The sequence below is a fragment of the Triturus cristatus genome, chromosome 7, assembly GCF_964204655.1.
Source record: "Triturus cristatus chromosome 7, aTriCri1.1, whole genome shotgun sequence".
NCBI classification, from domain to species: Eukaryota; Metazoa; Chordata; class Amphibia; order Caudata; family Salamandridae; genus Triturus; species Triturus cristatus.
Window position 1 is genome coordinate 50,508,465 of NC_140590.1, and position 13,810 is coordinate 50,522,274.

At 51.2% G+C, this 13,810-nt stretch overlaps 1 protein-coding gene across 1 annotated transcript in view; it reads left to right on the forward strand.

Annotated features, from left to right (window-relative positions):
- The window catches only part of GRIK5 (glutamate ionotropic receptor kainate type subunit 5), a 1,516,626-nt gene that overhangs the window by 691,256 nt on the left and 811,560 nt on the right, over window positions 1-13,810 (forward strand). The gene's annotated exons all lie outside the window — the stretch shown is intronic.

Sequence of the window (13,810 nt, forward strand, 5' to 3'; positions counted from 1 at the left end):
CCAATGAATCGTCTATTCGCTATTGGTGAACCGTCCCTTCGCTTCCGCCTGACCTTGCTCTTCCGAAGATCCTTCTTTCTTTTATTCAAATGGCGTCTTTCTATTTCCCTGATGTCTCTAGGTAGAGCTTTATGTTTACACGTACTTGCTTTAGTAGGTTTCAGCCGCACATTTTGGTATATCTTGTGAATATTGCGCTTCACGACTTTGCAAAGTTTCAATTATTTTCTAGCCATTACTCTGACAGGACATTTTCCTGAAAAACCGCCCTTTTGAAGGAAAACTCTTCTGCAATAAGTCGATTTGCGTGTATTATTTTCAGCAACATGGTTGGAAAATATTCTTATACATGCTTAAAGCTAGAAAATAACTCTGCTTAAATTTGGCTTTTTCTCAGGCAGCTACCGTTTTGTAGATCTTTCCTGCCGTATTTTAGTTTTTCACAAGCTCCACAGAATTTGCAAACTTTCTCACTTAACTTTTGAAAGTATGTGAAAGTGCTAGATGTGAGTGACGTGAAGAAAGTGCAGACATCCCGCAGAGGAACACAGCGTATTTGTTCGAGAGGTACGGTCGCACGTCTTCTGTTGAGATGAATGCTGTGATTTTTCTAGTACTGATAGGAAGGGGCGTAACACAGGCGCCCGCATCCCCCGCGGTGCGGGGGGCCCCGAGATGCAGGGGCCCCCCTCGGCACAGTACTTCTGCCTGTGCGCTTCGGAATAAATCCGGAGGGGGGCCCCTCCGTGTATATTGCAGGGGGGGCCTTGAACTTCGGTTACGCCATGTACCGCTCCCCAGTTCCTTGCACACACCTCTCATCCCAGTGCCTGGTCCCTCCCCCTGACCGCACCATGTTCGAGGCTCTCACTGCAGCGGTTGCTGAACTTTGCAGCTCGTGAAGGTTGTTTCTCAACAGAGCGGTTCCTTACTGCAGCCATACATCCGGGGCACCACCTGCCTGTCGATCCCTCTGCACTGCTCAGCCACTGCCTGTAAAGGCTGCTCGCAGACCAGGGACACGCGGGCCGTGATCTCAATCCTCATCAGCAGTGGGGGAAACAGGGACTTTTGTTACCTACGTTTGTCAAGCTTTTATTCCGAATTATGCCACTTTATGCCACATACAAAAAAACTCTTGGTCATTATCTGGGTGTGGCCGAACAGATCTTCAGTCCATGCACTGACACATGGACAACATGACGGCTCTGTGGCTGGAAGGGAAAGCCCATATGTAGAGCCTCGCATTGTTAGGGGTAATACATTAATTGGCAGTTTAAGACCGATGAAGATGCAGTGCGCGTGTTATTCGCTGGTTCTATTGGAAACATTTCACCCCTTTGATATCACGTTTTCTGCCCCCCGAGCGGCTCCATTTATCATCGCTGCGCAGTAATTAGGCGTGTGAGGGATTCGGAGAGAGCCTGGACGGCCCTGCTCAGCGCCCCATAAATACCTCCACGCCCTCGGAGTCCGTTTATCAATCTGGCGGAAGATCGGTGACTCCCGGGGCTGCAGCCCGTGCATCGCCACTTCCGGTTAGGCCTTCCGCAGCGCCTCTAATTACAGTCTGTGTGGGGGGCTGGAGCCCGCCGACTCTTGCCAGCCCTGCCTCTAAGGCAAAGCGCGTGCCCGAGCCAGCCACGCGCTCGTGACCCTCCCCGCCGCGGGCGGCTAATACCACATTCGGCCCTGGACGAGTACCCCTGCTCACCATGGCTAATTCCAAATTCTTCATCACGTGCAGCGACGCGACGCTCCATCCAGCAGCCGCTCAGCCGATTCAGGAATGTACCAAAGCCGCCATCGGGAGTTCAATGACCCTCTTGTACCGTTTTTGTTTTATTTCATAACTTTCTCATTGCTTCCTTCATTCCTATAAAAGGCTGCATGTTTCCCACTTGCTTCAAAGCGGAAGAGGCGCCTGTCCAGGCCTTCATCTGAGGCAGTCCCTTGAACACAATGCATGCTGGCCATGCTGCCCAGCCCGAAAGGCATAGGGCTAAAGCGAAGACAGCTTTAACCCTATGCATGCTGGCCATGCTGCTCAGCCCGAAAGGCATAGGGTTAAAGCGAAGACAGCTTTAACCCTATGCATGCTGGCCATGCTGCCCAGCCCGAAAGGCATAGGGCTAAAGCGAAGACAGCTTTAACCCTATGCATGCTGGCCATGCTGCCCAGCCCGAAAGGCATAGGGCTAATGCGAAGACAGCTTTAACCCTATGCATGCTGGCCATGCTGCCCAGCCCGAAAGGCATAGGGCTAAAGCGAAGACAGCTTTAACCCAAGGCAGAAACATACCTTGTGCCAGTGAGAAGGAAAGACACAGTCCACGGCGGACTGGAGAGCGCAGGGGGTATAAATGCACTGCGACCGTGTGTGTTTCCTACATTGGAGGAGGTCTGGTGGGGGGGGGGGGGGGGGGGGGCAGGGCGCTGATGGGTGTGGGGATGTCGTTCCAGATCCTGGGTGTGCGCAGGGGCAAGGCAGGTGCCTTACTGTCGCCTTCTTGCGTTTCTTTACTCCAGTCTGGTGGTTTCCAGGCGCTGGGCGTGAACGAGCCCCAGAGATGGTGAACGTGCCGGCCAGAGAGGCGGTGCGTGCAGCTCTGGAAAAAATGCGGCTAGTTTAGAAATTCATTTTTGCTTACAACTGTCCAGTGCTTATTTTGAGCCGGTGGTTTCCAGTGCTCAGCACTGGCACTTAATCATCAACACTGGCACTTTAGGTTCATGAGAACCAGTTAAGGACACGCTTATTTTTGGTAGGATCGGGGAGATGAAGTGGTTTCTGCTGAATGACAGGATGTTGAGCCGAAGCTGAGACTCGAACTTAGCTTCCAAAGTCGGCAGCTCTGGCCATCACGCCATATCCTCTCCCCCCTTCCTGATTAGTAGTTGGCTCTGTTTTAGGTGGCGCTAACAGGAGAAATGGGCTGGTGCAAGCTGCCTCCTACAGAGAGCCCGGGTACTTACTCTTTTACAAATTAACCACTGCAACTGTCTCAAATAGAAGGCACACGGAAATCGACAATTCCACAGTGGTCTGGACCAATTGCAAAGTTGTTGGTGCACATCACACTTGCGGGATTGTGTAACATTTGCCTAAGGGCTATCCTATTGGTTACCAGCAGCCAAGCGGGGTGGGCCCAACACATGACATTATTTGAATTAGTTGTATTGTGGTGTACTGCAGCATTTATATAGCGCCTACTACCTACATGTGGTATGTTGAATTGCTTGGCTACACGAGTATCATGCTACACCATGTCCGGTGTGTGGTTGAAGGATGTGGTTTATGTTATGATCCTGTGTGGTGAGTGTTTCCATGTTGTGTGTGATGACCACTGAGGAGCAGTTATCGTGTTATAAGACGCGGCGCGCAGCAGTGTGGTGGATGATGAAGTGTGAGAGACAGACGCGTCATTTACGGTTTTCAGCATGCTGGCAGCTTTGAGCAGCTCTCAACGTCCCTTTATGGTATTTCATATGCTCTGGTCTGCTTGGGTCGCTGCTGCACTGGATTGTCCAGTCTGAGATTGTGCGTATAGTTGTGGTCCTGAGCTGGCATGGTCGGGGAGGGAGAGGAGAGAGGAGAGAAGAGAAGAGAGAGGAGAGAAAAGAGAGAGAGAGCGAGAGAGAGAGAATGAGAGAGAGAGATCTCTCTCTGCTGGGAGGGGCAGTTGTATCATCATCCCATATCTGAGTGTCTATGTGGGATATAAAGAAGTGGTCGGTGGTCGGATTGTATAGATATTTGGGACCTGCACTGAATGGATTGTAGGAAAGTCCTCCAAAATTGTACAGTAATGTGCGGCAGATCCCTTCAGTTTAGAAACTGACCAATCACAGGCAACTTTTTGGGTGCCATTGGGGTGGGGCATCAGCAATAGAGAGCTCTGTGCCTTCATCTTTGCACGTGCCCTGGCGCAGTGCGTCTGCTGTGGTGCTCTCGAGCACGCGCTTCTTAACCGAAGGAATGGTGCTTCGTGCCATGGAGCCTTGGGCTAGAGGGTGTCTGTGCGAGCCAAACATGGGAACTGGAACATAAACGGCCCCCTGCACTGAGTATCAGCCCGTTCCCAGCTCCTAGGTCAACTCCCTCGTGTCTGCAATAAGTGTCACGCCGTGGTGGACATACTGTCCCCTCATTGGCTCAGTTCAGTGGTAAAGCTTGAATCCCTCATGAGAACGAATAAAGGGGATGGGGGGGGGGGGGGCAATTGCCTGCTCCACGGGGTGGGACCAAGTACACAAGTGGATGTGATAGTCCGAACTCACACTAGTAACAACTGGGACGTTCACATCTGTGCAGAAATTCGTCATTCTTAGAGTGGATGTGCCTTGAAGTCGCTCACTTGACAGCGCTGAGCTATGGCAGAAAGTGCCCTACTCATTCTTCACAAAGGAGCGTTCAATCATATTGCACACACTTTCACCATTCTGCAAAAAGACTGGGCCAGCCCAAACTTCTTGCCTAGTCCTTTCCTCTTGGTACCAAACCCCTCCGCGTTTCGTTGTTGAGGTACATTCTGAGTGTCTATGGTGGGGTAGAACGTGCTTGAAGTGTGTGCTTGGATGAGCCATCTCACAACAGGAAGGATGATGTGAGCAGAGTGTGTACTAAAGAAGTGCTTCTCAAGTCCTGATGCTGGGGAGTTTCTGTGCCCTGGGAGGGATACGCTCCATTGTGGTCCACAGTGAAATGGGGCATATCTTATAAAAATGCTTCGAAGATTCGTCTGGCCAAATCGCTTGTGCAGAATAACGAGCAATGTGAGACACGTTTCGGCCTCAAAGAAGGGGGGGGGGGGTCTTCTTCAGGGACCATCAAAGTATTATGTCTATTAAGTCTGGAAGAGCATGCTTAGACACATCTCTACTTTTTGTTGTGCTGAGCTGATAGTGTATGTAGTGGCAAGGGTCAGAGCTGCGTCCCTGATTGGCCATGGAACCACAGGCCTCTGCTAGCCCATTCTTGTGTGATGCGCTGGCCCTGCGCCTCTTCAGGGGTCATCCTGCCCCCTTGGAGGATGGTGCAGGTCGCCTTCGGCCTGGCGGGGGTTAAGCTTCTATTAGCCCGGTCTGCAGCCCTGGAACCGTCTCGGTTGCTGTGGCTTCATCCCAGGGTCACCATGGCGACGGGCCGTTGCGGTTAATAACCTGGCACCAGACACCAGGCACTGAGCATGCGAGTGATTAAAGGGAGCGTTTTATTCTCAAACGAGGAGTGATGGCGCTGTCTGGGTGGAGCGGTCCAAGCACCGGCCGTTAAGGGAGGGGTGAGGAGACAAGCGACGAAAGCACAGACCCTGAGGGCGGGAACGAGAGAGTAGTCGAGGGGCAGGGGAGAGTGGAGAGTGGAGGGTGGAAAGGGGCTGGAAGGAGAGCGAGCAGCTGAGGGGACATGTGAGGCGGAAGAAAGGGAGCAGGTGGTAAAGGTGGCGGAGAAGAGGAAGGGGTGGGGAGGGAAGAGAACAGGGGCCAGGTGAGGCGGAGGAAGCACACAGCGTGATGGAGGGAAGGGAGTAAAGAGGAAGGAGGTGGTGAAAAAGGAGAAGAGGGTCATTTGGGGAGTGAGGCAGAACAGGAGATGGGGCGTGTGGGGGAGAGGAGTTAGGAGGAAAGGTAAAGCATGTGGGGAGAGGGCATGGGAGGGGCGTACAAGGAGATGAAGAGAGGCAAGAAGGGGGGAGGGCACGGGGTTGTGACGAATGACTGAGCCGTCTGCAGAGGCCGGCAGGAGAGAGGTTAGCGGCAAAAGTGTGGGAAATAGGAGAGACGGGAGGGGGGTAGGTTTGCAGGGGATGGTACAAGACGGGAGGGGGCAAGGTGCAGAGAGGGGCGGAAGGGAAGACGTGGGGAGAAAGGAGTGGGGGCCATTAGGAGAGGCGAAGAGGTGGTGTATCAGACGTGGGTGCAGGAAGGTCCCGGGGGTTACTCGTGTTACATCGCACCACCTTTCGGTACCCGTGCTATGACTTCCAAACGCATCTCAGACCGGGGGCGGATTTATTTGAGGTGTGCAAAGTTTTTAACTGTGACGTTAGAGCCATTCACTCCCAGAATGCTGTGTTGAACAGCGGTAGGTTGAGGGTGCACTCCTAGGAGGCTGTGTCTGTCAGCGGTATCTTCCGGGAGCACTCTCAGAAGGCCTTGTCAGACAGCGGCATTCTGAGTGTTTACTCCTAGAAGGCCGTCAGGTAGTAGAATCTTGAGGGTGCACTCCCAGAAGGCTTGGTAAGTCAGTGGTACTCTGAGTGTTCACTCCTAGAAGGCCGTCAGGCAGAATCTTGAGAGTACAGTCCTAGAAGACCAGGTCAGACATCGGTGTCTTGGGGTGCACTCCCAGAAGGCCATATCAGGCAATGGTATCTTGAGGGTACACTCCTAGAAGACCAGGTCAGACATCGGTGTCTTGGGGTGCACTCCCAGAAAGCCATGTCAGGCAGTGGTATCTGAGACATTGGTGTCTTGAGGGTGCACTCCCAGAAGGCCATATCAGGCAATGGTATCTTGAGGGTACACTGCCAGAAGGCCTGGTCAGACAGCGGTGTCTTGGGGTGCACTCCCAGAAGGCCTGGTGAAACAGCGGTATCTTGAGGGTGCACTCCCAGAAGGCCTGGTCAGCCAGCGGTATCATGAGGGTGTATTCCCAGAAGGCCTGATCAGCCAGCCGTATTTTGAGGATGCACTCCCAGAAGGCCTGGTTGGACAGCGGTATCTTGAGGGGCACTCCCAGAAGGTATGGTCTTGAGGGTGCATTCCCTGGTCATCCAGCGGCATCTTGAGGGTCCCAGGTCAGCCAGCGATATCTGGAGGGTGCTCCCCCAGTAGGCCTGGTCAGCCAGCGGTATCTTGAGGGTGCACTTTCAGAAGGCCTGGTCAACCAGCGGTATCTTGAGGGTGCACTCCCAGAAGACCTGGTCATCCAGCGGCATCTTGAGGGTGCACTCTCAGAAGGCCTGGTCAGGCAGTGCTATTTTGAGGGTGCACTATCAGAAGACCTGGTCAGCCAGCAGTATCTTGAGGGTATACTCCCAGAAGACCTGGTCAGCTAGCGGTATCTTGAGTGTGCACTCCCAGAAGGCCTAGTCACCCTTCGATATCTTGAATGTGTACTTGCAGAAGGTCTGGTCAGGCTGCGGAATCTTGAGGGTGCATTCCCTGTTCAGCCAGCGGCACCTTGAGGGTCCCTCGCCAGCCAGCTGTATCTTGAGGGTGCACTCTCTGAAGGCCTGACAAGCCAGCAGTATCTTGAAATTGCACTCCCGGAAGGCTTAGTCAGCCAGCAGTATCTTAGGGGTGTACTCCCAGAAGGCCTTGTCAGCCAGCGGTATCTTGAGGTTGGGCTCCCTGTGGACATGGTCAGCCAGTGGTATCTTGAGGGTGCCCTCCCAGAAGACCTGGGCAGGCAGCGATATCCAGAGTGTGAATTCCCAGAATCCTGGTCAGCCAGCTTTATCTGGAGGTTGCACTCCCAGAAGGCCTAGTCAGACAGCGGTATTTTGAGGGTGCACTGCCAGAAGGTCTGGTCAGACTGCGATATCTTGAGGGTGCATTCCCAGAGAGCCTTGTCAGGCAGCGGTATCCTTAAGGTGCACTCCCAGAAGGCTTGTTCAGCCAGCGGTATCTTGACAGTGCACACCCAGAAGGCCTGACCAGCCATCCATACCTTGAGGGTGCACTCCCAGAAGGCCTGGTTAGACAGCGCTATCTTGAGGGGGCACTCCCAGAAGGTATGGTCAGTCAGCGGTATCTTGAGGGTGCACTCCCAGAAGGCCTGGTCAGACAATAGTATTCTGAGCGTGCACTCCCAGAAGGCCTGGTCAGGCAGCGATTTCTTGAGGGTGCACTTCCAGAAGCTTTATTAGGGGAGAGGATGTAGCCTTACGGCTAGAGCTGCCAACTTTGAAGGTGGGGATTCAGGTTTGAACCTCGGCGTTGGCTCAACATCCTGTGATTCTGGGCAAATCACACAATCTTCCCGTGCCTATCAAAAATGAATATGTCCTTGTGTAACATAACTGGTGCTAATGTAAAGCGCTCCAATACCTTCAGGTCGAGGTCGCACTATATAAATCTGCAAAAAAAACAAAAGAAGCTCTGGTCAGACAGTGATATCTTGAGTGTGCACTCCGAGAAACCCATGTCAGGCAGCAGAATCTTTAGGGTGCACTCCCAGAAGGCCTGGTCAGGCAGTGAAATTCTGAGTGTTTACTCCTAGAAGCCCATGTCAGGCAGTAGTATCTTGAGAGTGCGCACCCAGAGGGCCGTGTCAGGCAGTGTTATCTTGATGGTACACTCCCATAAGGCCTGGTCAGCCAGCAGTATCTTGAAGGTGCATTCCCAGAAAGCCTGGTCAGGCAGCGATATCTTGAGGGTGCAGTGCTAGAAGCTTTGGTCAGACAGCGATGTCCTCAGGGTGCACTCCCAGAGAGCCTGATCAGGCAGTGCTATTCTGTGGGTGCGCTCCAAGAAGGCCTGGTCAGCCAGCCGTATCTTGAGGGTACACTCCCAGAAGGCCTGGTCAGCCATCCGTATCTTGAGGTTGCACTCCCAAAAGGCCTGGTCAGACAGCGGTATCTTGAGGGGGCACTCCCAGAAGGCCTGGTCAGACAGTGGTATTATGAGCATGCCCTCCCAGAAGGCTCGGTCAGACATCAGTCTATTGAGGGTGCACTCTCAGAAGGCCCGGTCAGACAGTGGAATTCTAAGTGTTTACTCCTAGAAGCCCATGTCAGGCAGTAGTATGTTGAGAGTGCACTCCCAGAAGGCCGTGTCAGGCAGTGGTATCTTGATGGTACACTCCCATAAGGCCTGGTCAGCCAGCAGTATCTTGAAGGTGCACTCCCAGAAGGCCTGGTCAGGCAGCGATATCTTGAGGGTGCACTGCTAGAAGCTTTGATCAGACAGCGATGTCCTGAGGGTGATCTCCCAGAGAGTCTTGTCAGGCAGCGGTATCTTTAGGGTGCACTCCCAGAAGGCTTGGTCACCCAGCAGTATCTTGAGGGTGCACTCCCAGAAATCCTGATCAGGCAGTGCTATTCAGAGGGTGCACGCCAAGAAGGCCTGGTAGGCCAGCCGTAGCTTGAGGGTACACTCCCAGAAGGCCTGGTCAGCCATCCGTATCTTGAGGTTGCACTCCCAAATGGCCTGGTCAGACAGCGGAATCTTGAGGGGGCACTCCCAGAAGGCCTGGTCAGACAATAGTATTCTGAGCTTGCACTCCCAGAAGGCCTGGTCAGGCAGCGATATCTTCAGGGTGCACTCCCAGAAAGAAATGTCAGGCAGCGGTATCTTTAGGGTGCTGTCCCAGAAGGCTTGGTCAGCTTGCGGTATCTTGAGGGTGCACTCCCAGAAGGCCTGTTCAGAAAGTGGTATTCTTTGCACGCACTCCCAGAAGGCTTGGTCAGACATCAGTCTCTTGAGGTTGCACTCCCAGAAGGCCAGGTCAGACAGTGATATTCTGAGTGTTTACTCCTAGAAGGCTGTCAGGCAGTAGCATCTTGAGAGTGCACCTCCAGAAGACCAGGTTTGACATAGGTATCTTGAGGGTGCACTCCCAGGAGGCCGTGTCAGGCAGTGGTATCTTGAGGGTACACTCTCAGAAGGCCTGGTCAGACATCGGTATCTTGAGGGTGCACTCCCAGAAAGCCATGTCAGGCAGCGGTATCTTTAGGGTGCACCCCGGAAGGCTTGGTCAGCCAGCAGTATCTTGAGGGTGCCTTCCAAGATGGCTTGGTCAGACAGTGGTATTCTGAGCATGCACTAACAGAAGGCTTTGTCAGACATTGGTATCTTGAGGGTGCACTTCCTGAAGGCTTTGTCAGACATTGGTATCTTGAGGGTGCACTTCCTTAAGGCTTTGTCAGACATTGGTATCTTGAGAGTGCACTTCCTGAAGGCCTGGCATCCGGTGGTATCTTGAGGGTGCACTCCCAGACGGCCTGGTCAGACAGCGGGAATCTGTGGGTACACTCCTAGAAGGCCGTGTCAGGCAGTGGTATACTAAGTTTGCATACCCAGATATCCTGGTGGTGCGGTGGTGTCCTGGTGTGCCACCCAGACCGTCGGTCTAGACATAATCTGGGGATACTTTAATTTGATTGGTCAGACCTCGAGCCTGTTAATGGCGCCTTAAGCAGCACCAGTGATGTACATACTAGGGGAGAAACGTCAAGTGGCGGCCCCGTGGATTCCTTCTCACAACCTGCACCATGTCACTCGTGTACTGGTAGAGATGCATCTCTGACCAGTCAATTATTTCACTCTGAAAATTACATGAGCAAAGATGCATAAGCGACCACAAGGGACCTGTCCTTAAAAACCTCAAAACATATTGGGCCCGATTCACAAATGTAAACTGAGACGAAAGTCTAACTGTGCGACTTTCGGTATTTACAAAGGGCATTTGCGAGTAGTAAAGTTAGACTTTTGTCTCAGTTCAACTTAAGTTTTGGTCTTAAGTCTAACTGAGTCAAACCTAACTTATGTCTTGAAGCAGCAGGGAGAGGGTGATAGATCAGGCCTCAAGGGTGATAGGTGCGGTCTCCACATATGTCATGAAGCACCAGGGAGAGGGTGATAGATCAGGCCTCCACGTATCTCATGAAGTTCCATGGAGAGGGTGATAGATCCGGCCTCCAAGTATGTCATGAAGCACCAGGGAGAAGGTGATAGATCAGACCGCCATGTATGTCAGAAAGCACCAGGGAGAGGGTGATAGATCAGGCCTCAAGGGTGATAGATGTGGTCTCCACATATGTCATGAAGCACCAGGGAGAGGGTGATAGATCAGACCTCCATGTATGTCAGAAAGCACCAGGGAGAGGGTGATAGATCAGGCCTCAAGGGTGATAGATGCGGTCTCCACATATGTCATGAAGCACCAGGGTGAGGGTGATAGATCAGGCCTCCACGTATCTCATGAAGTTCCATGGAGAGGGTGATAGATCCGGCCTCCAAGTATGTCATGAAGCACCAGGGAGAGGGTGATAGATCAGGCCTCCACATATATCATGAAGCACCAGGGAGAGGGTGACAGATAAGGCCTCCACATATGTCATGAAGCACCAGGGTGAGGGTGATAGATCAGACCTCCACGTATGACATGAAGCACCTGGGGGAGGGTGATAGATCATGCCTCCATGTGTCCTAAAGCCCCAGGGAGAGGGTGATAGATCAGGCCTCAAGGGTGATAGATCAGGCCTCTAAGTATGTCATGAAGCACCAGGGAGAGGGTGATAGATCAGGCCTGCACGTATGTCATGAAGCATCAGGGAGAGGGTAATTGATCAGGCCTCACCGTATGTCACGAAGCACCAGGGAGAGGGTGATAGATCAGGCCTTCACATATGTCATGAAGCACCAGGGAGAGGGTGATAGATCAGGCCTCCATGTATGTCATGAAGCACCAGGGAGAGGGTGATAAATCAGGCCACCACGTATGTCATAAAGCACCAGGGAGAGGGTGATAGATGAGTCCTCAAGGGTGATAGATCCGGCATCCAAAAATGTCATGAAGCACCAGGGAGAGTGTGATAGATCAGGCCTCCACGTATGTCATGAAGCACGAGGGAGAGGGTGATTGATCAGGCCTCCACGTTAGTCAGGGAGAGATTTATAGATCACTCCTCTATGTGTGCTATCAAGCGGGAAGGAGAAGATGATAAAGCATAAGTCTATATTTAGCATCAAGCATCACGGAGAGATTGTTAGATCAGAACACTATGTATGTTAGCAAGCACCAGGGGGGTTGATATAGAATATTTCAACATACGGAGTCAAGCACCAGGGAGTTGACATAGAATACTTCAACATACGCAGTCAAGCACCAGGGGGTTGGTATAGAATACTTCAACATATGCAGTCAAGCACCAGGGGGTTGATACAGAATACTTCAACATACGGAGTCAAGCACCAGGGAGTTGATATAGATTACTTCAACATACTCAGCCAAGCACCATGGGGTTGCTAAATAATACTTCAATATATGCAGTCAAGCACCAGGGCGTTGAAATAGAATACTTTAACATACGCAGTCAAGCACCAGGGTGTTGATATAGAATACTTCAACATACGCAGTCAAGCACCAGGGAGTTGATACAGATTACTTCAACATACGCAGTCAAGCACCAGGGGGTTGATATAAAATACTTCAACATACGCTGTCAAGAACCAGGGAGTTGATATAGAATACTTCAACATACGCGGTCAAGCACCAGGGGGTTGATATAGAATACTTCAACATACGCTGTCAAGAACCAGGGAGTTGAGAGAGAATACTTCAACATACGCGGTCAAGCACCAGGGGGTTGATATAGAATACTTCAACATACGCAGTCAAGCACCAGGTATGTGATACAGAATACCTCAATGTACGCTATCAAGCACCAGGTAAATAATAAAACATACCTCTATGTGCACTGTAAAGTATTTGGTTGAAGTTGAGAAACCTTAATTCTAGGTGTACCTGGTAGAACATTACGCTCTACCAGTGCTAAACAAGTGCAAATCCCCAAGGCAAAAAAAGTGAATTGGGAGGTAGGAGTTTTAGTCTCTGTGCCTCCCGAGCCTGGAATGAGCTTCCGTTCTCCCTTAAGACTGCCCCGGACCTTCTGTCCTTTCGTAGGGGCCTGAAGACTTGTCTTTTCCTGTATTAGCGCTCCTTAGCTTCCCAGGTAACCAGTACTTAGCGCCAGGACACCCAAGGGTAATCGCGCGCTCTATAAGTGCAAATAACATAACATAACTATAAAGTATCAGGTAGAAGTTAAAAGCATAACTCTAGAAGTACTATGAAGCACCAGGGTGAAGTGCATACAGTGTATTTCAACGCACGCTATCAAGCACGAGGGAGTTGATAAACCATACTTCAACGTACGCTTTCAAGCACCAGGCAGAAGTTTATAAAACATACTTCAACCTATGCTATGAAGCATGTGATAGACGTTGATGCAGCGTGCTTTTACATGTGCTAACAAGCACCAGGGAGTTGATAAATCAAACCTCAACGCACGCTATCAAGCACCAGGGAGTTGATAAACTATACTTCAACGTACGCTTTCAAGCACCAGGAGGAAGTTTATAAAACATACTTCAACCTATGCTATGAAGCATGTGATAGACGTTGATGCAGTGTGCTTTTACATGTGCTAACAAGCACCAGGGAGTTGATAAATCATACCTCCATGCACGCAATCAAGCACCAGGGAGTTGATAAAACATACTTCAACGTTCGCTGTCAAGCACCAGGGAGAAGTTGATAAAGATTAGTTCTACGGGCTCTATAGTTAAGTTGATAAAACAGACTTCTTTGTGTACTATAAAACACCAGTGACAAGTTGATAAAGCATACTGCTACGTGCCCTATAAATCACCGGCCAGAAGTTGAGAAACCATAATACTACATGTAGTAACAAGCACCAGGAAGAAGGTGATAAAACACACTTTGACATGTGCTACGAAGCATATATCAGAACAAGTTGCGTGCCTGTGCAGAAAATTCACAGATGCACAAAGACAACCGCATCCTACATTTTGTGAGGGGTCATCCATTGTCACTATATTCAGTGGGGGTCAGATTAAAAGGGGGAAGGCCATCCCTAATGGAAGAGGATGTCTCACACTCCTAGTAGTGTCATGCTTCATCACAGCATCCTCTCCCCAACCTGGTAAGATGGTACTACCAAGGCGGATTCAACTTCCGCAAAGATTTGGCGGTAGGAGGGAGTTCTTACATAAAGCTTACTGGACAGGGCAGGATCCAGAAAATCTAAAAATCCCTCAAAGTTTCTTGGTTATTCACC